The sequence below is a fragment of the Plutella xylostella genome, chromosome 10, assembly GCF_932276165.1.
Source record: "Plutella xylostella chromosome 10, ilPluXylo3.1, whole genome shotgun sequence".
NCBI classification, from domain to species: Eukaryota; Metazoa; Arthropoda; class Insecta; order Lepidoptera; family Plutellidae; genus Plutella; species Plutella xylostella.
The window spans coordinates 9,113,676-9,137,690 of NC_063990.1; the positions used below are offsets into that span (position 1 = coordinate 9,113,676).

The window sequence follows — 24,015 nt, forward strand, 5'->3', positions numbered from 1 at the left end:
AAGAGAATAATAACTTAATAAACAGCAGTCTTCAAAATTAAACAAAGGTTAATTTAGAACTTTCATCAAAGCCGTCTTTTGTCGTAAGCGTAAAAATTTTACTCCATTTAAGACGCTCTTAGCTACAAGTTGAAATAATGCCGCTCATATTTCTAAAACTAACTTCGTATATAAAATTAGACTAACTTCTGCAAAGTTTATACCCCGCATTCTTGTTTTTGGTATGCCTGTAACTCACTGTTAGAACTACGCAGTGCAATGCAGCTGTAATTATAAAAACATGAGTAAAAGTATAAAATTTAAGAAATAAGTACCTATACGGGTAATTAATAGTAATTGAGAAATAAGGGTAACAAAACATATAGATTAATAGAACAATCCAATAATTAAAAAACGTACAAAAACCCAGACTGTTTAATATGTACGTACACATGTACCCATAGAACCTACCTAACTTATTTTTTTACACTAATAATATTATATGCTTAATCTTTTACTTATAATTCATTCATACACTAATATTGCTGGACTACAAGTATAACCACATCGTTCTTACAGTAGAATTTAGCCCAAAGTATCTTTACCAAGACGATATTATGCGGTAGTGGTAGTGGGCCCAACCGGGTGCATTATATCACGTGAAAGGATAAGTTACGTGCGCGGCGTAGTGTTGCAGGGTTGTTATACGCTCTTTTCACTTATTATATGCAAAACACTTTGTTTTACATGATATTCGCAACCTGAAACGGTTCCGGTAAGTAAACTTCGAAATAAAATTTACGTAAAATGAAACGGATGACCGAATGATTTTTGTTTGCATTGTACTGAAAACTGTCGATAGATAATACAAACATATTTTATGCAGACGTTTCGTTCATCTAACGCTACGCTATCCTATTCTAGGTATTCACTCAAGAACTCGTTAACCCCACCGGTCATACCTTTAGATATCTTAAAATAGTTCTTATTCATGGTCTCTTATAAATTTTAACGACCATCGTAAAAACGTCCACACAACGCAAATCTTAAAAAATGTATCCATTAAATTTAACTGCAGTACCTAATACCAGTAGCAAAAACAATACCAAGATGAGAGTTGATCCATTGTAGCGGCGTTCAACCGCGGCGTTTGTCCGTTTGTCCGCACAACGACATGCTACGGCAGTCTCCGTAGCGCGAGCGTAGCAGCCGGGCGCTACGAGCCCGCGTAGCCGCGTAGCAGCGAGCGTAGCCACGCGTAGCGACTTTCGTAGCTCGAAGATCTAAACTCCTGAATAAACAATATGAGTGTTTGGTTTCAACTTAGTGGTGTGCCAACGAGGGGTTAACGTGATTATCTCGAGGGTGAGTGTTTGGACTATGTCGTCTTTTGTTTTTTTTTTGGTTAGGTACTCATAGACCTATTTGAAGAATTTATTGTTTTATTTTTAGGATGAAAGGGTTGCTCTTTTGAAAGATAAATACTGTGGTAATTATGTCCGTTGCGTACTAAGGTTGAACATTTATTGCTAAACAAATGCGGTTCGCCATATTAAACCTCAATAACCAAGCTAATAAAATGGCCAATATTCGTTAATTAACAGAAACAAATAAATGAAACGGCTGGCCAGCCGCAAATTGGTTTCAAATTATATTTGGATCGAAAAAGTTATCGAAATCCACAGAAGCCTGACCCGGTCCAGTTGAGACAAAATTTAAAGCTGCAGCTTTAGAAAGTGGAAAAATTTTATGATATATTTATACCATATTCAGTGCACAATTTATACATGTTAGGGCTAATTTTTCAATGGTCAGATAAACGTTATCTGATGAATAAAATTGTTGTTGTCACTGTCTAATACAAACATTCAAATGTGACAGCATCAGAATTATTGCTCAGATAACGTTTATCTGACCATTGAAAAATCACCCCTTAGTCACACTGTTATAACTCAAGAACGGCTAAACCGATTTGGTTGAAAATTTGTAAGGAGGTGGCTAATGACATTATGATACATTTTTTCTCGGAATTCCGAAATAATAACTTTTTAAGGCGAAGTGCTCGCTGAAAATTGACAGTTAGGTATTATTTAAAAAGACCGATGTCTGAATTTCCAATACAGAACTCCAAAAACGCTTTGTTGAAACGATTTCTTGCTATAAACCTATTCGGGCATAAATAATTGAGTTAGATTTTTTTAATTTGTTTGGTTTCCCCGACCCGCCGTTGGACGGACCAAAATGGCCGATACGTAATGTTATTTACATTGCTTTTGCACGTTGTTATTTGTCGAAGCCCCTTATTTAAGGTTCGACTTTATTTATTACTAAAATAAAGTAGTTATATAGGTTTTTTAAAATTAATAGTTTTAAATTAAATTAAGTAAATCAAACATATAATATATTGGAATATAATATGAGCTACTTTCAAGTTTCTTCCTTCAGTCGGTTAAAGTTGAATGAAGCCTAAATCCAATTAAAAATAAAATAAAATTCTTCTAGTGTTTGAAATCACTTAGCTCCGAGTACAATTAAATTACAATTTAATCACGAGATTTCGCACAAAAAGCTGACGCCCTTCTTTCTACTGGATATAATTACGGAATGTAATTAAACCATTTCAGATTTTCTCAACAACAAGAAATGCTCGAAATTTTCCAAATTTTAATTAAATACGTTATACTTTTAAATAGATTCAGGAAAGACTTTAAACATTAGCACAATTTGAATCAAATTTCAATAATTGTTGGAGACTTTACAGTCAAACTTATACCCTAACTTGACTATAAGGAACCACTTTACACACTAGTATCGCAATGTAAAATGTTAAACTTGACATCAATCTGACAACATGCCACCACCATAAGCACACACCAAATGAATAACGAAAATATAAATAATTCTATCACGTATTGAAAATGAGAAACAGCATTACGAACATAAATTAGCTGAGCTATCACGACCGTTACTTTTCAAGCTGATAATAATATTATTTAGCGGACTTCAGCCCCATGAATTAAGCGCGGTGGCGCTAGATCAGCAAATCCTAACTGCAAATGCGGCGCGCCCACGGAATTCACATTAACAGAACATTGGCGGTCACATGCAAATCGTAGACTACATAAATTGCAATTCTAAGCTTATGTAGAATATGTAGGTCTGCATTCTAATGGAACTACGTACGGGCGTCCTTGTATAGCAAAATCAACCGCTAATTTTAATAGGTAATAAAGAAACTATGTATTAATTGTTTCCCAGGGATGTTATAGTAGGAACTTGATATGTTTTCAGGTGTACAATGAAGACAGTATTCATACTAAGTACTTACCTTACCTAATGAAAACGTGAATATTATCGAAAAAGGACACGTAGGTACTATAAAATTTATAGTCATGTAGATATATAGATAGATAATTCTTAATTGCACACAAATAGAAACTAGACAAGGAAATGCGCAACACAGACGGTACAATTGGCGGCCTTATTAGTAAGATTAATTTCTTCCAGGCTACCTCGGAGGAGATATTAATGATATTAGGATAGATTTATATAATAAAGATAAGTTGGTTTTCCTATAGTTATTATCATTTTCATTTATTTACAAAATATATGCACACAATAAATTATGTTTGTACGCGTAATGAAATGGTTGGTCGGTTCCTAGAAGACAAATTAGTTGAGCCGCCTTGTGGGTGGAATCTAATTTAAAGTTTTTAATTCATTTTAGAATTCATTGTCTAGTCTAGAATGTGTTAGTTCCCGACCATGCCTTTTTGTAATGGAAAAGTTGGGAATTATATACGCTGTAAAGTGTATACCTACTGTTTTTGCTTATTTACTGACTCAGATCATGGAATGAGGAATTTAGTGAGGTAGGTTATTTTACTCACACTATTAAAAAAATGCATCTGGTACCCGAGTCCAAGTTGTTCTATGTTTGACGTCGCAGCTATCGATAAACCCAGACAAGGGCATAATAAGTACATTCTGTGTAAAAAGTATCGGTAGTATCCATAAAACAAAAAAAATATTGTTATTCATCCAAATTTATTTTATCACTTTTAAAGTTTGCTCCTTCAGAAACGATACACACACGCACACCGATTTTGAAAATTCTTTTTTTGTTGTATTGTGTTGAGTTTCCAGGTGGTCCCATTTTTTTCTGAATATTATCTCACCCCCAAGGGTGGGTAAAGGGGTAAAAACAGGGTATTAATTTTCATTTTGGGCACATATTAACCGATTCTAATGAAATTTAGAACGTATATATAGTTCTTATAACAAAAAAATATGATGGTGACCTTGAGCTGATCTGATGATGGCAACGGAAGGCAGTCAAAGGAACTCCTCAATGGTATATAGCAACTACCTCGTGTTTAGGCTTGAATGATTCGTATTGACTAGTAGGACTTATTGGTATCATTTGCATCTTACTTTTGATTGAATATTATTGAAAATTAACTAAAAACAATAAAATAAAATAATATTTAAAAAAATTGAAAAACCGACTTCAAAAAACCACTAAAATGTAAAAAATAATTTACATCAATTTTGTGACATTACAAATATACCTAAGCAGGAACTGATCTTTTTTGAAGCCATATTTCTTCAGATTACTTTGTCACCGCACCAACATCAAAAAAGAACAGTTCCTGCTTAGGCATATTTGTAATGTCACATAAAATTGATGTAAATTATTTCTTACATTTTAGTGGTTTTTTGAAGTCGGTTTTTTAATTTTTAAATTATTTAAACGCTGTTTTCAGAGTTTTGTTTAGTACTGTATACACCTGCATAGCTATATAGGTAGTGATTGTTTAAATTAACTCATGAAATTATAAAATAAACCTCTTTACGTAATATTTATTAAGTATATTCTTAGGTGCTCTCAAAATATTATTCTCCTTCTATTGAGCGTATAAAAAACAAATGACAGTCAGCAGAGAAAAAACAGCGCGTCCTTCACCTTGTTACCGACACAACACTGAGACAACGACGACAATTTCTCATATACAGGGTGAGGTTTTATCAGTGATCTAGGGCAGGTGAATGTATTCATAACTCGTAAAAACCAGATCTGAAAATTACAAAAATATATATATAAATAATCTTTATCATATTACTTGTATAGCTACAGGGTATGTCGAGTACATTGACCTTCTTACGGGTCGCCCACTGATAACTTTCCTCCCGGTATTTCGTGACGAAGTGCCTACATTTTCCGGGAGTCGTCACGGAAATTCTGCAAATTGAATGACGTAGGGCTTCAACCAACCTGGTAACAAAGGGCTCCCTCTAGCTTACGAGAAAGGTTCGGAGCGCTAACCACGAGTTTATCTTAGTGAGTTAAAAGAGTCTGTTCCACAATATAATAAACTCCCGGGCAATGAAAAGTTTCACTCACAAAACACACACTTCCCGTTTTTTTCAAACACTTAATTTTAAATTTTAACAAAACATTACCGGTTTTAGTTGGTAATATCCTGATGATCTGTTAAATTTACTTCAATGTTGCAAAAGGCGTCATTAAGCTAGTCTTTTTCTTTTAGAAGTATTTCCTGCTTTTCTCAGTGGAACCTTTTCATTGCCCGTGAGTGTATATTTTAGTAGAAAATAACTGTGTAATGACTATCACTCTGTCAAGAAAAAGTGAATAGGGATGGCATGTTTTATTTGGCTAATATGAAACACACAAAGCCCATACATGCATATATATATATATATATATATGTAATTGCCACAATATGAAAAAAAAACACCTTGCATTGATTTACGTATTTTAAACGTGTCATAAATGTAGCACCATCCATCGAGTTTAAACAGTCACGAGGTCAATAGAATTTCAGCCATATTTTCTAGCCACTAAGAATCTCTTGCCTCTGGAATTGTTGGTTATGAAGAAAAAATTAGAAAGAAAACAGGAAAATCTTAAGCGTTTCCAGTGAAGGAAACAATTAATGGGACCGGAAGCACAGTGTATACAACACACAGTGAATGAAATAAATCTTAAATTAAACTTAGAGCGGTGGTGGCGTAATGGATAAGGCCTCGTCCTCTCAATCGATAGGCCGTGGGTTCAAATCCTGGCCGGTACCAATGAATTCATTCAATTGTGTTTTCAATTAACGAGTTTAAGTACAATAATACCATGACGTGCTCTTACGGTGATGGAAAACATCGTGAGGAAACCTGCACATCTAGATTCTAGATGTGTATCCTAAGTGCATTGTACTTATCCCAAAAACTGCGATATGGTTCGTAACCTATCACGTGAGTACAAATGTGCTGTGAAAAGTGGGTGGCTCGCTTTGTGAGCCACCTCTGACTACCCCTTCGGGGATTACAGCCGTGAGTGCAAATGTATATGTATGTTAAATGAGACTTTTTATTTTCGATTTCAAGATTTGTGCCATAACGAAAGTTTGCTTACACTAAGAAAATTCTACCCCTGTATATCTTAGTGGGAGGCAAGCATCGTCGAACCTACTTATAGACTAGAACTAATGTACAATAGGCGGCCTTATCGCTGAGGGCGATCTCTTACAGGCAACCTTCGTTACTTATTGCCCTTTATTGGGAGTGTTCGACGCTTCTACAGAGTGTTTCAAAAGTGGTAGGTATACTAAAAAAGATGACTCGAGGAGTCCACCTCGAGAACTTCTCCTTGGGATAAAGTCACGTGACCTTAAAGTTTGTAGCACCCGAAATGTATAAACCATCTGTATTTTTGTAATTTAATGACTGGCCAAAATAAGTTATGTAAAACGGATGTTACCACCGAAGATATTTACTCTACAGTTGTAGCACTCTGTGATAATATGGAGGACAAAAATGGAGGATGCTATCGGATAACGACGCAACATCGCATTTTTGTCATCCCGTTTCTGCTTTTAATTGTTTCCAAGTTCTTTGGATCGAATGTGAGCATCAAGAGTGGGTAGGTATCTAGGTATGTACAAATAAAACATACCTGCAAATCTATCTATAATAGTAATTATGAAATTGCACTTCCCTACTTTTTGCTCCTGAACCTCCTGCAGGTTGACTGGTAGAGAATGCTCTTAGCATTAAGTCCACCTGATTGTACATCTACTTTTGTAAATTGTGCAATAAAAGTATAAAATAAATAAATAAATGCAGGGCATGCTGGCGTTGCAGGGGGGCTATGTCGCCACCATAATGGGAACCCTTCCATAGGGCCAGGACCTAGAAGGATTATTTTATTTATAGTTTTTAAACCCGAAATAATAGAGGTGCTATAAGTTTAACATTTGTGTGTATCTGTCTGTGGTAACGTAGCTCCCAAACTGCTAAACCGATTTTCGGTTATTTGTTTTGTGTCAATAACGGTACAGCCGTTCAAAAGTGATGCGACATCAGCGTCAGCGTCAGCGGTTTTTTAAAGTTAGTTAGGTTATACTTAGTTACATAGGATTAGTCCCGAAAACTGAATCCACGTGATCTACTGGTCAAACGGAACAACTTTCTCCAAGAAATATACCATGGTTTTTTTTTTGTTTTCGATTTTATAAACGAAGTTAGATTCGTACTGTAGGATTTTGTATCAGAGATCGAAAAAAAAAGTTCTTTTCCAAAGAGTATGTTTCTTGGGGAAAGTTGTTCAATTTGACCAGTACATCACGTGGTTTCGGTTTTCGGGAACATGTCATTTACACCCTGTATATGAACAGTCAAGAGAGTAAATTGTTAACACATTCTAGCTTTATTATTTGGGACCTAGATCAAGATTTTTTCACGATGTTTTCCTCATTTCTATGAAGGCAAAAATATACGTAAATTGGCATCTTACTCTATTGTGTATCCCTCTTTATTTTGTATCTAATAAGATAAAAAAGGGTGTTTTGTATTTTTTTGGATACATAACAGAAATGAAATAAAATAAAAGCACATGACCTTCTATGTATTTATTTATCACTATACAATAACTATAACGGTATACCAGATTGGAAAATTTCCTTACATCAACTTATTGTAAATAATTTCATGCAATCTTAATTAAATGTCTTAAATGCCATGATGAGCCATGTTAGTATGCCTTCCTTATTCATTTCTGTATAGCACTGGATTCTTTCTTCACTTTTTAACATCCTTCTGTCCATTTCAGAATATTAAACAGACAAAATCACTGGTAAAACTCATAACATCTCTCTTTTAGGTTTCGAGTCAAAAGGAGAATTTGACAGCGCGTACTTGAGCCATGCTTGCCTGGTCTACCTGCGCCCCTATTCTTCTCTCCCTATCCCTCCGATGTTTGTAAAACTACTGTGCGCTATTAGTATTGGCACTACACTCGAGTCCGCTCGATTCTCCACTTGACCGTATTATCCGGGCGCGGGTGTTGATAGATCCGCAGCCTTATTGTCTAGCTGAAATGTCTATCACTACATCCAAATATAAAATGGCGGTACAGGTGGGTTACTCTATACTGAACCAAAAACGAACGAACGAGAACAGATCAAACGAGGGGCCACTTTACGCCGCAACAAACAGTGCAACGATCGGTCCGCACCCAAAATAAGATAAGGTGCCAACTTTGTACTGAAAGAGTAGCGAGATGGAACCTTGTCACAGAGATAATGGAACTTGTGACGGTTATCTTGGATTCTTTTGGGAGTTAATTGTATTGTATTCATGTTAGAAGTCTCATGTTTGCTTTCTCTTTGGTTTAATACAGCAAACTTAGTATTTCTTCATATAGAGTGATCCCCCAGTTACCACGTGTCACTATAAGTAGGTATTATGTGATTGCGGGAGTTATGGTTATATTATTTTAAACAGGTGTTACAAAAATTATATACTTAGTTAGTAAACCGCGAATTTCCTAAAGTTGTGAAGATTACCCTCTGAGTTACATCCCTTTCGGCTAACCGCAGCCTAGTAATTGCCTTTTTGCATTACCCTGTATAATTAGTTGGAAATACATAATATACGAGTATGTATAAAACTGTTATCGAAATACATATGTATCATAAAATAAGATGCCCGCTCGAGTTTAGCGCAGATGGTCTTATCGTATTTGTCTTGATAGTAATGAGGATAAAAAGATATCTGTACTGTATCTGGACTGTAGTATACCACACAATCACAAACCCAATATTTCTGGCTGGTGGGTAAAAGTTTCTGTAAATTGTAATTTCACACTAACGGTATTTATTCTGCTTCTATATTTTTACTATTAATCCAAAGTTAACTTTACCTATAATATAATATTTATTTATTTATTTATTTATATTGTTCATGTAGAACCAACAGCATTTGCGTCAACTTATATGGTAACAAAATTATAAAATTCTACAAAACACGGAAATGCCATTAATAGGTTCCCACCTATAGTAATATATCACTTGACACTTGGTAAAGTAAAACCGAATAATAGAGTGAGGTGATAAAGCCGTATTGTGGTCGCACCGCGCACCGTGCCCGCTTCTATTCCACTAATTCAAATGAGTTTAAGTGAAGTGCGGTACGTAGCTACGTAGGTCCTAAATTCTTATTTTTAGACAAATCTAAAATTTGGAAAACATCTTTGTGGATCTCGATATCGTCCTCTCTTTTCTCATTCATTTTTTTGGTTTAAGCTCTAAACTTAGATGAGGGCGCTAAATAGTGGATAATTAATTTGCGTTATGGTTGTTATACAATGTAGGTATTATCACACTTCTATTGAAACTATAATGGATCTTGTCCTATTACGTAGCTTTAAATCAAAAAACAATCGTCAAATTATAGGTAAATTTGAAATTGGTGTAGTAGAATAGGCCCAGCGGCGTGGCCGCCTCATTTATCATATGGTTTAATTATGAGCCTCCAGGACAGTACAAAGCATCTGCTGAGCGCTAAGTAAGTTTAGTGTGTGTGCGTGTACAGAGTGTTCATAAAAAAACTGTTTTAATTTCGTCGAAAATCGTAGGCTCCTCGACAAAAGTATAGTGAGTATTTCATAGACTTTTTACGACGAGTCTAAGATTTTCTCACAGAATCATCTAGCAGCTCATGATAATTTTGAGCAAAGGAAGAGAATGGGGTCATACAAAAAAGACTTCAGGCGTTAGGCGGCTTCTTCAAAATAAATTACGGTGCAGGTAGGCACCTATTATTATCAGTTGGACTTTTAGACAGAAAAGTAGATTTTTGCCAATTAAACAATGATAAAAATAAGTTTATCATCCTGTATGAGTAGAATGCGGTTTTCAGAGCTGCAAGTTAAGTGCAGTTAAGAGCTATGGAATTGTGTGGTGTGAAACAGGGAATTATTACATACTGAAACATACACAAGCTGAAAGCAGATGCAGTTTACTGAATATATCAGGAGATTTTAGGAATTACCTACCTGCATGGACTTAACAAAATGCCCCGCCACTTCCACCTATGAATTTAAAATCGTAGGTCGTATTAAATAGATTATGGGGTATTATGTATTTGGCCGGTGGTGGCCATAATACATACCCCTAGTTGCATGAGTAATAATTTAGAATAATAAGATAAAATATTAGTTTATTGCTTCGAGCAGTATTTACACAGGTGAAATAAAATAAAATAAATAGCGTCGTAAAGGCTAATAATAAATTGGCATATACAAACACGTAAGTTGGTAGCACTAGGGTTAGTCACCTTGGTGAAAAAAATTGTCAGTCAGAATAGTGGTGGTGTTACATTACATCACAAAAATAATGCCGTTGTTACATTTTGGATTTTGTACACATAAAACTTTCCGGTATTCACATAATCAGTCATTCACAAACGGATGTTCATATTTATGATTCTGCTACAATATTTCATATTTGAGGACCGGTCTGTGTTACAAGGCCGTCATAAACCACAAAAAGGGTTTATAAAATCTAGACCACCACGGATGGGAGTAGAATAGCCTAACCTTTTTGCATATTTTACGAATCAACCTTCCAAATTACATAGGTACAAGCTTTTGCTAAAATTAGCAAGACAGCGAAAATAAAGTAAGTGTAGAGTGAAATGCTCAGCAAAGATTTTAATACACTTTAAGACATTCCACTTAATTTCTCTTTTAGCCTCATTTTGGCAACGCTCACAACATATTCAGGCAATTAAGCACATGTTTACTTCACAAGCGGCGGCCACAAAAATGTCGCTGCGATTGTTACACACAGGGTTTATTTGAACATTTCTCAATTTTCAAAATTATAGACAATTTTTTAAGGAGAAGTGCGAGTAATTGCGTGTTTGTAAAATGACATAATTCTTAAGTTTCAACAAACTACTTCTATTTGAAAGGGCTTTTTAGGCTACACTACACATAGATACCGCTCATGTAGGTACAAGTTGTACATGTCTTCCTCCAAGACTGGTGGCAGCTATAATCTCCCCGCCAGGCGGCTCAGGCGTTATATCTCAGAATACAAGCAACCAAGGCCCGAAATCAAACGTCGGTCTGGAATTAAATATTGCCCGGCCTGAATTAGAAACGGGAGCAGTGGGCCGATTCGATTTGATTGCATTGTATGTAAAATGGTTCGAACTGCAATTAGGTAGGTAGGTATTATAGAGCCATTATAACAGACCTCATTCGCCAGTGTACAAATTTGAGGAACAGAAGCTGACGATGATGGTTATATTTATTTATTTATATTTATTCGTCGGTAAAATGTTTGTTAAGATAGACTGATTATGTTGGTTATACCTAAGTTATACTGTAGAGTTGTTTGTGCATTTATTAAATAAATAAAATAAAAATATGTATAAACGTTATTGTTGAGTGCTAGAAAACTTTAAAGTAAAATTATTATACGACGAGATTCCGTATCAAGCAAGCTACTGCTAACCGCTTCGCTTTCCGACAGTCAGTCTCAGTGTTGCCACACACGTATAAAATAGGTTCGCTGAGTGACTGCGCGTCACAGAAATGTCACGAAGACAAATAGTCGACACGGGGGGGTTTGCGCGAACATCGGCGTCGTGACGGAACAATACGAACGTGTCATCGCTAATATACACTTGTATGTTGTTATTTATGACGGATCGTATTAAGGCGTTGCTTGTTTCTTTGCATGAACGTTAAAATATAAATGACACCAGGAACAAAAATAAGTTGCTTTTCCCCACACTCAGACTTTCGAAAACAAACACTTCATTCATGGGGAACTGTATACGTTTTTATAATAAATTATCAAACGAAACAATAAACCTTACTGAGAAAAAATTTAAGAATTTTGTAAAAGCAACATTATGTAATAAAGCTTATTATAGTATAAATGATTATGTGAATGACAAAAACGCGTGGGCTTGTCCACCTCAGCTAAGGCTGTTGGAAAAATTAAATAGATATACTTAAGTAAAATTGTACTAGAAATAATTAAAAAAATGTATTAGATATAAGGAAAAAGTTGAAAAGATGCTCGAGGAGTTTCTTTCGCCATTTCTTTCCTCCTTGATGACGGGGCCTTTGTGAAATGGTGGTAGATTATGATATGACTTTTGAAAAGTAATTCTAATATTCTACGTCGAAAAAATAAACGATTTCATTTCATTTCATTTCATTTCATTTCATTTCATTTCATTTCATTTCATTTCATTTCATTTCATTTCATTTCATTTCATTTCATTTCATTTCATTTCATTTCATTTCATTTCATTTCATTTCATTTCATTTCATTTCATTTCATTTCATTTCATTTCATTTCATTTCATTTCATTTCATTTCATTTCATTTCATTTCATTTCATTTCATTTCATTTCATTTCATTTCATTTCATTTCATTTCATTTCATTTCATTTCATTTCATTTCATTTCATTCACATGCTCCAGAATATTTTACCACGAATCTACACATCATCTTTCCCTAAGAAACAAACACCTTCGGAAAATAACTTTTAATTTAATTACAAAGTATGCTACGTAAAGTGTGTAATTTTAAATGTAGATTTATATTCCGTGAGGAAAGTTGTTCAGTATAAATAGTTGATCTAACAAAAACATCAGGAGCATTTCTTTTACACCGTGTATTGTATAGGTATCCAAGTATGTTTATGGATGCTTCATCCTCATCTCTGACCTCTGCATTATAAATAATAATGTTCTTTGAACCTAGATGACTGCAAAGCCCTATTATTGTAGATGTAGAGCGTCAGATTCAAAGTATAACTGCGATAAGAAAATCGTAAGTAAAGCTGAAAGTCACCATAACTTTCATAATATTTTAATGTAGTACGTAGGTATATTACGTTAACAATACTCGAGGAAAATGTTAACTGCTAGCATAAGAAGTTGCGTCAGTAAATTGCAACTTAAATGGAGCAACGGCAAGAAAATGGGATGTTAACTTAAATCTTGTGTTAGTCTAGAAATAATTCAGACGGCGGCGTCCTGGATAGTCGACGTCGACACTTCTTGTGCGTAAAAAAACGCACAGCCGTAATAATCTGCAGCTGGCTTAGAATAACAATATACGAGCAAGATGGACTGGCACTGTAAAAGAAACATAATATCGACAAATAACACCCCACTCCTACTGACTACTACTCCCACTGAGCTTTTATTTTGAATAATTTCGATTAAAAGATTTGCATTATACAAAATACGCAGGGCATGTATAATAATTACTAGAGTATAGGGAATATTCGATATTTCATATTAATTCATGAAAATCTTATCCTTATCACTAACAAATTGTAAAAGCACCCTGTTCTCTATGTATGGGTAAGCTGTGTTGAACTTTTTTACTTTTAATATAATTTGTCAGCACAGCATCGTCTACTTTGACAAAGTCAAATTTAAAACTACAGGCTGTTATATTAAATGTTTCGACACTCGTCGAGACCTCAGCGAGACCCGGGGGCACTCTATAAGACGAAAAATCGAAGATAAAGATTCGAAGTGGTGCCAGGCGAGCTCCGACTCTATCTGGTTATATTAAACGTGCCGATTGCAAGACAGTTCTCGTTCGTTTATTTTTCGTCAGTATAGAATGACCCTCCCGGCATCCTTGGACTAGTCTCTTGAGCATATCCTGGTTACACTAATGTTTAAAGTTTAGTAAGTATTCAGCTCAGCGCCGCCAAAGTTTGACAAAACACTTTGGCTTTTCCACTGTCATCGTTAGAAATCGTCACTCAAAAGTTTTTATTAGGTCACTGAGCCGCGCAACCTTAATTTATGTTCAAAAGGAAAATAAAGTTATGTAAATAAATGGTTTCTGTGTCACCATCACCAGTGTTCAAAACTTTTGAATTTTTTACATGTAATCGACATGATAGTTATGAATCTCAAAGCTGTTGTTGCATGTTGCATGCTCCGTCCTGTAACTTCATACTCATGTAGTATTTACTACTTATTCTTAATGTAGGTATAATATTAACATTTGTAGATGGATTTAAAAGCTACCGTTTCGATCCTAGATGGATCCTAGCGATAAGTATAATAAAACGTATGACAGAGGAGATGAGAGTTATGCGGTTGGAAGATCAAGATGTAAAATAATAATAATCAATTATATTCATACTTGTGTCACGACTCACGAGTATATGGACTTTTTAAACTGATTTCGAATTTTCATGATTCTGGATAGGTATAAAATAAATAAACCCCATTGGAAATAAGTAGGTACTTAATGATGCTCTGTGCAAAATGATTTATTCATAAGAACAATCTTTACGAGTTTATTTTACGCGACATTGAACATTAAATATTAATTTTGTTCGCTCCACTAAACTTTTAATGATTCCTGGATCTTTGTATTTGTCTTATCTTTGATTTTATTTACTACTTAAGTATTTCAATCCTATTTTTTTATTAACATCTAATTATTTATTTAGCCCACCTAGTTATAATAGTCAATACTTCTGTTACTTTATTAAAATATGTAGCTGTCAATGTCGTTGGCTAAAGCCAATCTCCTTTATCGCTAAATTTTCAATTTGCTGAAGACTTTGGATAAAATAAATCAGCAAAAGTGCTTGTGGAAATATGGAAAAAGTTAAGCGTAAAAGAAAAAAATGTTGATTAAATGCTGAGACAGGCGTTTTTGATGGGACAAGTCAAAGGCTACATTCAATGTAGGTGCTTTATAAGTAATTTTACCTTTGTCATTTTAATAAATGAAAAAGGAGCCGAGTAATTTTTTGATCCCTGTTTAGTTTAACAAATACACATGTACAATCTTATTAGGGTACTTAATAGGTATAAGTATTACTTATACCCAAATCACCCAATCGTACACTTATGTCAAGTATCTAGGTACCCAAAGCTTTATTAGGATGTTAAAATATAAACGCACTTTTCTATATTTTTCACTGTATTTTTTGTACCTACAAAAATAACTACTTTTTAATTCATTTTTCACAATGTAGGTACCTAAATTTCTGCCGGTTGTTTAGCAAAGATCCACGTTTGCGGTAAAGACTAATATTGACATTCCTCAGAACCCTAGACCTCTGGTTATAGTGCCACAAACTTATCTGTTCCGGTGAGAGCGAACTAAATTGGTCCATACCTCATTACTTACTAATGAATTTCATATTGACATGACATAGATTATATGGACCAATTTAGTTCGCTCTCACCGGAACAGATAAGTTTGTGGCACTATACGTAGACGGACCGCTAACTTCGCTGCCTATTTACATACACTTTGCGAGCAAATTGTTTATGTAACTAACTTAATTTGTTACACGCAAATAACTAAGGGTCAGTTTTTTGATCCGTGGTCAACTTTAACCATAAGTCAAGTCACGTGTCAAGCGTGACAGCTGCATACGAATTTTGTTGGTTTTTAACTAATGGTAGCTATTTTTAACCAATGGTTGAGTTAACTAGGGATCAAAAAACTGGCCCTTAGGGCCAACAAAAATCGTATGCAGCTGTCATGTTTGACAAGTGACTTGACTAAAGGTTAAAGTTGACCACGGATCAAAAAACTCGGCCTAAGTCAACCACATAGAAGTGGGTAAATGAACTATGGTCGACCAAATAGGTACATTCGCGAGAAATGAAAAAGTTCCGCCTGCCATTGCCATTCCCCTTCCATATGTCTCTGGAACATTTTCATTGCTTGTGTGTAAGTTGGTAGGAAAGAATAACTAATCGACATTATGGATATGGCTAGCTAATCGGCATGGATAAAATATGTAGAGTAAATTTTAATCATTTTATATTTTTTTCAATCGTCTATTTGTTTGCTCATGAATATTATAATGTTATTTTTCAACTTCATTAAAAGTTTTACACCGTAAAAGATGACCAAAGTAAAAAAAAAACATTTTTTATTCCAGAAGAATGTTACGCTTACGATTAACATATTTTTACCGCATTTACGAAATAATAATTTCAAATATTTTGTTATTACAAAAAAAATAGTAAAAAAATATTTAAATTAAGTTATTATCAATATAAATTCTTCGTGCACAGTCATGTTAAACTGTATATTTATTATTACAGGTGGAATATAAGAAATGTATTAGTGAATTTCTTAAACTCGGACCAAATCATTATATTTCAGTGTTAGTCCTTAGTTTAAATTTATATCAAGATGAATTAAGTATTAAATATAAAATACCTTGCTTCATATTGTGCGTATATATTATATTTCATCACAACCCATCACGCCCTTACTACTAGGGCACGGGTCTCCAACCGATGAAGGAAGGGTTTAGGCCTAGTATGGTGGACTAGGCCTAGTGCGGATTGGTGGACCATCTATTTTATACATATATTTTGTGGAACCTGTTTTTAAAAATAACAACTTGGCCGCTTTCCCGTCTCTATGAAGACTTCAAAATGAGTACACTCTCCAAACTTGCAGAAACGGAGAACGACTAAGTTCCGTCGTGGATACGGGCCACTTGCACCAACACAAATACACCGCTTAATATTTAATAGCTTCATACGATTATGGAAGGCGGTGGTTGTTTCGGGTTGCGGCAACACAACGGGGTTTGTTGGCGCCAAATAAACACCCTGTGGTTAATGCGAGACTACTGTTTGTTTAAACCGTGTGTATTTGTATGTGTATTGTTGTACCAGGTGTATTAAGTACGTATACCAGTAGATCGATTGTTTCTTCATACTTATATATTATAAATTATTCAGAATTTTTCGAGCCGCAATTGTGGAGTTAAAAAGGTATCGTTAACTATGATGAGTATAAAAAAATAGTTACTAAGACATGCGGGTTCATAGTATTTCATAATGGGTATTTGCCTCTCACAAAATATCTACTTAGTACAAAATACAGTCTAAATACAAGTACGTGTACCTACCAAATTAAATAGAGCCGTAACGATTTTCATGTCAGTGTGAACATAATCTTGATGAAAACATGAAATGATAGCCCGTAATTTTCCCATCAGCACGCAACTCGCCCAAATCAAGACTGCCGCGACGTCCACCGAAACGTAACGTACGTAACAGCTATTAAACTAAGTAGGTTAGTAGTTGGCGAAACTCATGTATATGCAAAATTTCCCGACTTGCTTGCGGGGAGAAGATAAGCGACTTATGAATACTTCAGAATGTAGGTACCTGCGGCCGTCCTTCCTGGAGTTTAGGCCGTGGGGTTCAACGAGGTACGCCAAATGGCTATTTCATTATGACTGTGGGGTGCACGGAACCCTCACCGACTGACGTATCAATATGCTTTGTATATGAGGTACGTCCGTTGCAGCTAACAGTAGATAGTTGGACTCATCATTTCACCACGGTCTAGTATAGTGCGACAAACTTATCTGTTCCGGTGACAGCGAACTAAATTGATCCATATCTCATTATTTGCTAATGAATTATAGATTGATACAGATTAGATGGGTTTATTGAAACCACAAGAGCGAATTACCACTACTGGCAAACTTAAAATCTTATAGAATGAAGAAATATTAATAATGTCCTCCTAGCCGAATTTCGACTACGGCGGCCAATCTCAATTGAGATCAGCCAACTACGCAGGAGTAGATTATAGTGCCCAAGTGTGTGCGCAGTACACAGGAGCACTCTCTGTTCCATCACTCTCATAGCCCAATGGGACGGATTGACCGACACGACTGGAGAGAGCTAGGCGCAGGACCGACTGCTTTACATGCCCATCCGACAGCATGGATCGTTTCACTGTTTCGGACATCAGGTGATCAGCCTTCTATGTCCTAACCAAACTTAGAACCACAATTTAGAAACACAAATTGATGGTCCCACCCGGGAATCGAACCCGGGACCTCTGGGTCGTGAAGCGAAGCTTCTACCACTAGACCACAGAGGCAGTTAAAAGAAATATTGTTGAAGAAATATTACACATTTACGTGAGCTGTCACCGGAACAGATAAGTTTGTGGCACTGTACCAGTCTTCTCTTTGACATCTACACGATAAGAGAATGTTAATATTGTGAAGCGACGATCAATCTGAATCTGATCATTACCAGCATCGCAAGTTTTGTAGTTTATGATTCCACTACCTCTGGCTGTATAGTAGCTTCATCCTTAGCCAATAATCTTGCACAAATAGGCCACAAGACCATGGACACTTTGGCCTTCCTCATTCAAAAACTACTTTTTTTTTCATTTATTAGCTTCTCACGCTGAGTTCGCTTGATTTTAGTCGAGTAATGAGTTATATGAGATTGAGAATAATTATATGTGAGATTATTTCTCCGTTAGACTAATCTTAACAATTCCACATTTCTACCGGACTATAGACTGAGCGATTCCCACGACCCCATTGCTACCAAAACCTCATTAAGTAAGGGTTTCAAAGTACATATATCTACTAAAGTATTTATGTACAACTATTTACTAAAGTATCTTCAGGGGTCGCTTAGTTGCTGCCCGCAGATGCCAACATGCTATTAGAGTTAAGTTCTCTAAATGGATATATATAGAGAGGTTTATCTATTAGGTTACATATTCATGCATGCACACTTTACCGCTTATAAAGCCCTGTTTAGTGTTTAGGGATTAACCTCAGAATAATCCATAGCATATCCGATTTATAAAAAACCGACATTTCACACTAAAGATCGTATACCTTTTGGACTGCTAAACCAATTTTCAGGAAACATGGGTAAGAACACTTGGGACGAAAATCGGTTCAACCGTTTTGGAGCTATGCTAACACAACATACAGAGACACACACACACACAGATACACTTATAACACCCCTTTTTCCGTCGGGGTAAACAAAACAGTACACTACATATCCCGTATCCCTCACTTTTTTGAGCGCAAAACAAATATGGAGCGTAAGCAATAAATAATATTGGTGTTTACTTAACTTTTGCTCATCAACCTGTAATTATTATTGACACATGACTTTTATTACCAATCAATATGACGAAGGTCCGGGATAATACCAATACAGAATACTTGCGTTAAGTATGTAGGCATTTTCACCTTTATCGGATGTTGTCATAAGTCATAATATTTACGGTAAAAATGTTCACGTCGGTCTAAACAAAAAATTGCTTCGTTTATACAGCAGATACAGTTTTCAAAAATTATTTCACTTTGAGTTCTATATTTTGTTATCGAGGGTAAATAATATGTGGGGAGATATCAAACACGGCCATTCCACCTCAAGCTAGGCAAAGCCTGTAATATGGGTATTGGAAAGCTGATATACTTATCTACATAGATATATTTTATATACCTGCGTATTAAAACCCAAGACCTGACTTTCTTTAGCTTTAAACAAATATCTGCCCCAGCCGGGAATCGAACCGGGGACCTTCAGCATAGCAGCGAGGGTCACTATAACTACTACACCATTCGGTCGTCTATATTTATTCATCACGTACCCCATTAACAGAGGTGACTAATGCCCAAGTCGGGGAGACATATGGACTCATGTAAATCAAGCCGTATATTAACTGCCTATAAACTACGCCAGTAATGTGCCTACTAACCACATATCACGTTTACTTGAGCCAATCGCTGCTCAGGATTATAATGCTGTTTAATGGGTGAGCTTGGATTGGAGGAGTATTAAATTCATTAGTTTATAAAAGCCGTCATGATTTGTCATGTCATGTCATCATGTTCTTTTAATGGCTGGATGGGGAAAAGTGTTGTGCCGCTCTTTGTGCCTTGGGAGAGGCTTACTGTGCTACCACAAAAAACTTTAAACACGGTTTAACAAGTGTTTAAAACAGAATTTGACAGATTTTGTAGGCGTTTGACAGCGCCAAACAACTGTTAAATAGTGTCTAAGTTTTTGTGGTAAGGCCCTTTATGTTTAGCCATAGACTAATACACTAATATTAGTCTATGGTTTAGCAGTGGACAAAGGCCTCTGTGAATAATCATCACAATAAACATGTAATCGTAAAGGGAATTTCTTTTAATTATTGCAGAAATGTGTTGAATTTTTAGTTTGAAATGTGACGGGTGATTGTGTAAGAGCGTTATTACTTGAATTTAAGAAAACTAATAAAGCACGATGTAACTTTAATTTAAACTATGCTCCATACAAAAACTTCGACCGCTCTTTGCGGAGATGCAAATTCCATACATTTGAATAATATTTACATATTTCATAAAGACGCAGTAAAACTAAGAGGCTAAGAAGAACTTCATTAATTTTGCTCTGTGTCTAGTTTCAAAGTAGTAGGAAAGTGAGTTTCTAGTTCATTGTAGCTGTAAACGTTAATTAAGCTAATATAACAATCGTATCTAAGCTACTATAGAATCTCACCACAGGGGTCACTCTATATATTACTAGCTGTTCCCGCGAGCTTCGCTTCGCCCTAAAAAGTTTTCCCGTGGGAATTCCGGGATAAAAAGTAGCCTATGTTCTTCCTCAGGGTCTAGACCGTATGTATACCAAATTTCATTCAAATCCGTTCAGTAGTTTTGGCGTGAAAGAGTAACAGACAGACAGACAGACAGACAGACACAGTTACTTTCGCATTTATAATATTAGTTAGGATTAGGATGACGGAAACGAAGGTTCGGAGCGCCAATGCGCGAGCCACGGCTCTTGTTGTATTAAACGTGCCGATTGCACGACAACTCCCATTTGTTCGTTTTTCGTCAGTATAGAGTAACCCTATCGGATATTAAGTACTTAACGGGTAGGTACATTTAACGCTTAAACCGTTGGCTTTCAGTTATCAAACTCTACTACTTATCATTGACTCAAGAAAAGAGCATTTCCGAGGGATCATATGGTTTAATTTTTCGGGAGCATGTCATTTACACCCTATATATGAAGGTAATACGAAAATGAGGAAAATCCAAGGGAGAACGAACAACATTCATGGGTAATAAAATATCTGCCCTTCTACACTGTATCATATTTTCGCGTTCCCCCAGAGACGTTCGTATTTACACACTACTTCTTGTTTCGGATAAAATGTGAACAGAATAAAGCGTAGCTGTAACATTGTATTGTGTAGACTGTTTTGTATATTATTACGTGTTAGGTGTATTATAAAATAAAAATTACTTATATGGCTTAGAAATTATTGTGACCACATCCACTTTTCAACAAACCCAGATTCTTACCGATTAGAATGAAATACCTACTTAAGCACGTTTTGCTTTAAATTCCCATGAAGGTATATATTTATGCACCTAGTTTGCCAGTGTTATGGTAAGATGCTATTTAATCATAATAGGAGACAAGAATGTTGACCACCGGAGCCAACACTAATTATTGCTTCGTACAGGGTGCAAAAAAGTATATTCATGTAAATAAATATGTAGTTGTGAGAGTAGCCTGTTTTCACACTTATAATGCTGTTTATCTCTACAACACACGATGTAGAGGCGATTTGTAGCAGACGACCGCCGCTTATCATGTCTGTCACAGAAATAGCTACTTGTCCAACAAACTAACAAAACTAAATCCATACCCTATTTCTCGGACTCTCCGAGTATCACTTGAAAGGTAACCGCCACATTTATTTATATTTATAGCCGCGGCACAGATTTGGATTTGCCTAGTCTCATTCCTTGTATACAGGGTGTTGCAAAAAGGTGTTCTAAGCCGAAAGGGAGTAACAGGGAGTCATAGTAAAAGCTTCTGATGTAAGATTTTTGAAAATTTACGAAAAAAAGTTGTTTAAAATGTCTGCCTTTCGGATCTTACCACTTTTGCAATATCTTGTATGAGTATAGCGCAAGCGTGTCATTATTTCAATACACAATTTAAAGATGGCTTTTCTCAACACTTTCCATTATCTTGTAACACTTTGAGCGTCTTTCATCCAATGTCATCGAGAAGGTTCGACTGCAGACTAAACTTATTTCGTTCCCTTTTTTCCTCGCTTTTTACCTCTTGCGGGGTCTAGGCAAATCTAAGTTAGTGGCCCCGGACGTAGATCTGTACCGGAGTCAAGGCTGCTGGGGAGACGGGAACACGTAACAGCCCTCGAGAACAGAAGCACAAATATGTGGCAAGTCATTAGTAACTTTATATCTGTGTTCCTCAGCCAACTTCCGTGACTGCCATTAAACGCGCGGGGCTATTGCGTATCTTCGCCTTGGTATACAACAACTGACATCAATAGACAATAGATAACTTTTCTATGAGTACTTATACAATTTTTAAATCCATAACTCCACGCTGTAGCCATTATGTGTGGATTCTAGTAAAATTTTAAAAAATGTTAAATACCTACTTATCTATCACACTACGAAATACCAGTAATGTAGTTTAGAATTATATGCTTTTATTTAAGTAAATGCAAGATCTTCGGTGTAAACAGAAGTACCTACTAAAAACTTAGCACTAATCTTTATGTAAGTACTTTTAAGACGGTAGGTACGTTCTACATTGGAGCGTAATAAGCCCGCGAAAGCAAATGATAACGCCCATGAATTATCAGGGAATCTACTTTGTTAAATGACGGGAAACCTCTATGTAATAGGTGAAAGCTATGTTTATGGATAAACATTAACTTTATCTCTCTTGGTACACTTGAAGGGTAACGAATGATAAACAAATATTTACTTACTAGCTGTTCCCGCGCGCTTCGCTTCGCCTTAAAAAGTTTTCCCGTGGGAATTCCGGGATAAAAAAGTAGCCTATGTTCTTTCCCAGGGTCTAGACCGTATGTATACCAAATTGCATTCAAATCCGTTCAGTAGTTTTGGCGTGAAAGAGTAACAGACAGACAGACAGAAAGACAGACAGACACAGTTACTTTTGCATTTATAATATTAGTTAGGATTAGGATAAAGTGGAAAATCTTTAAAAAAAATACTCCCCATTGTTAAAATACGTGAGCAACCGTGTTCCTATGGAGAAGACAAATTCTCAAATATTCAAAAATCATTGACAAATGTTGCTTATAACCTCCCGAGTCCCTAGTCACATCTTGTTGGCTTACTATACCCTTTTTAACAACTGTAGATAATTACACAAATATACTAAGTATACCTATAAATTTTATAAGAATTTATGAACAAATTGGCCAAAAAAATAACGTAAGTCACATTGAACAAAAACATGACACATGATGCCGTACGCCACTCGAGCAACTCAACCTAACATAGTTTTTTACTTGTGTTCTTTTAGTTTCCGACACCCGAGACGACTGTAGACCACTCGACGGAATAAGAAACACACCTTACTAACTTTGCCAGTGGCAGGTACTTAGAGGCAACTTCATGAGAGTGCTTTATAATATTTTATAGTAATAGTGCAAATTTTTTAAATGTCGTGTTTTTTCGGCTAAGATTGTTTTTATTACTTTCGAAGTTGTACTAATGTAATATGGCGTCATTAAAATCGTCAAAGAGCCGATCTTTACATTTTTGTAAAATAAAAAATATTCAAATTAGTGTCTCAAATTCCGACATACTTCAATTTAAAATTATAAAAACAATCACCATAAAATTACTTAACGTACCGAATTACTGCAATTTTCCGTATTAGTAATGTCAGGCACATAAATAAAAATATGTGTAGGTATACTTGTACTTTGTAAATGAACAATGGGCCGATAATTGAAACGAAACGTATGATCGTATAGCTATAGTATAAGATACAGGGTCTACTTAGGTACAATCATTTCTGAATCAGGCATCACGGCATCACATTATTTCAGTATAAGT

General features: G+C 35.6%; 1 protein-coding gene across 1 annotated transcript in view; it reads left to right on the forward strand.

Annotated features, from left to right (window-relative positions):
* The first annotated feature begins 830 nt into the window (after window positions 1–830).
* The window catches only part of LOC105392512, a 59,524-nt gene continuing 36,339 nt past the window's right edge, over window positions 831–24,015 (forward strand). Inside the window, exon 1 of the mRNA XM_038117539.2 lies at window positions 831–1,344. The gene's annotated coding sequence lies outside the window, so the exon portion shown is untranslated. The remainder of the gene's footprint in view (window positions 1,345–24,015) is intronic.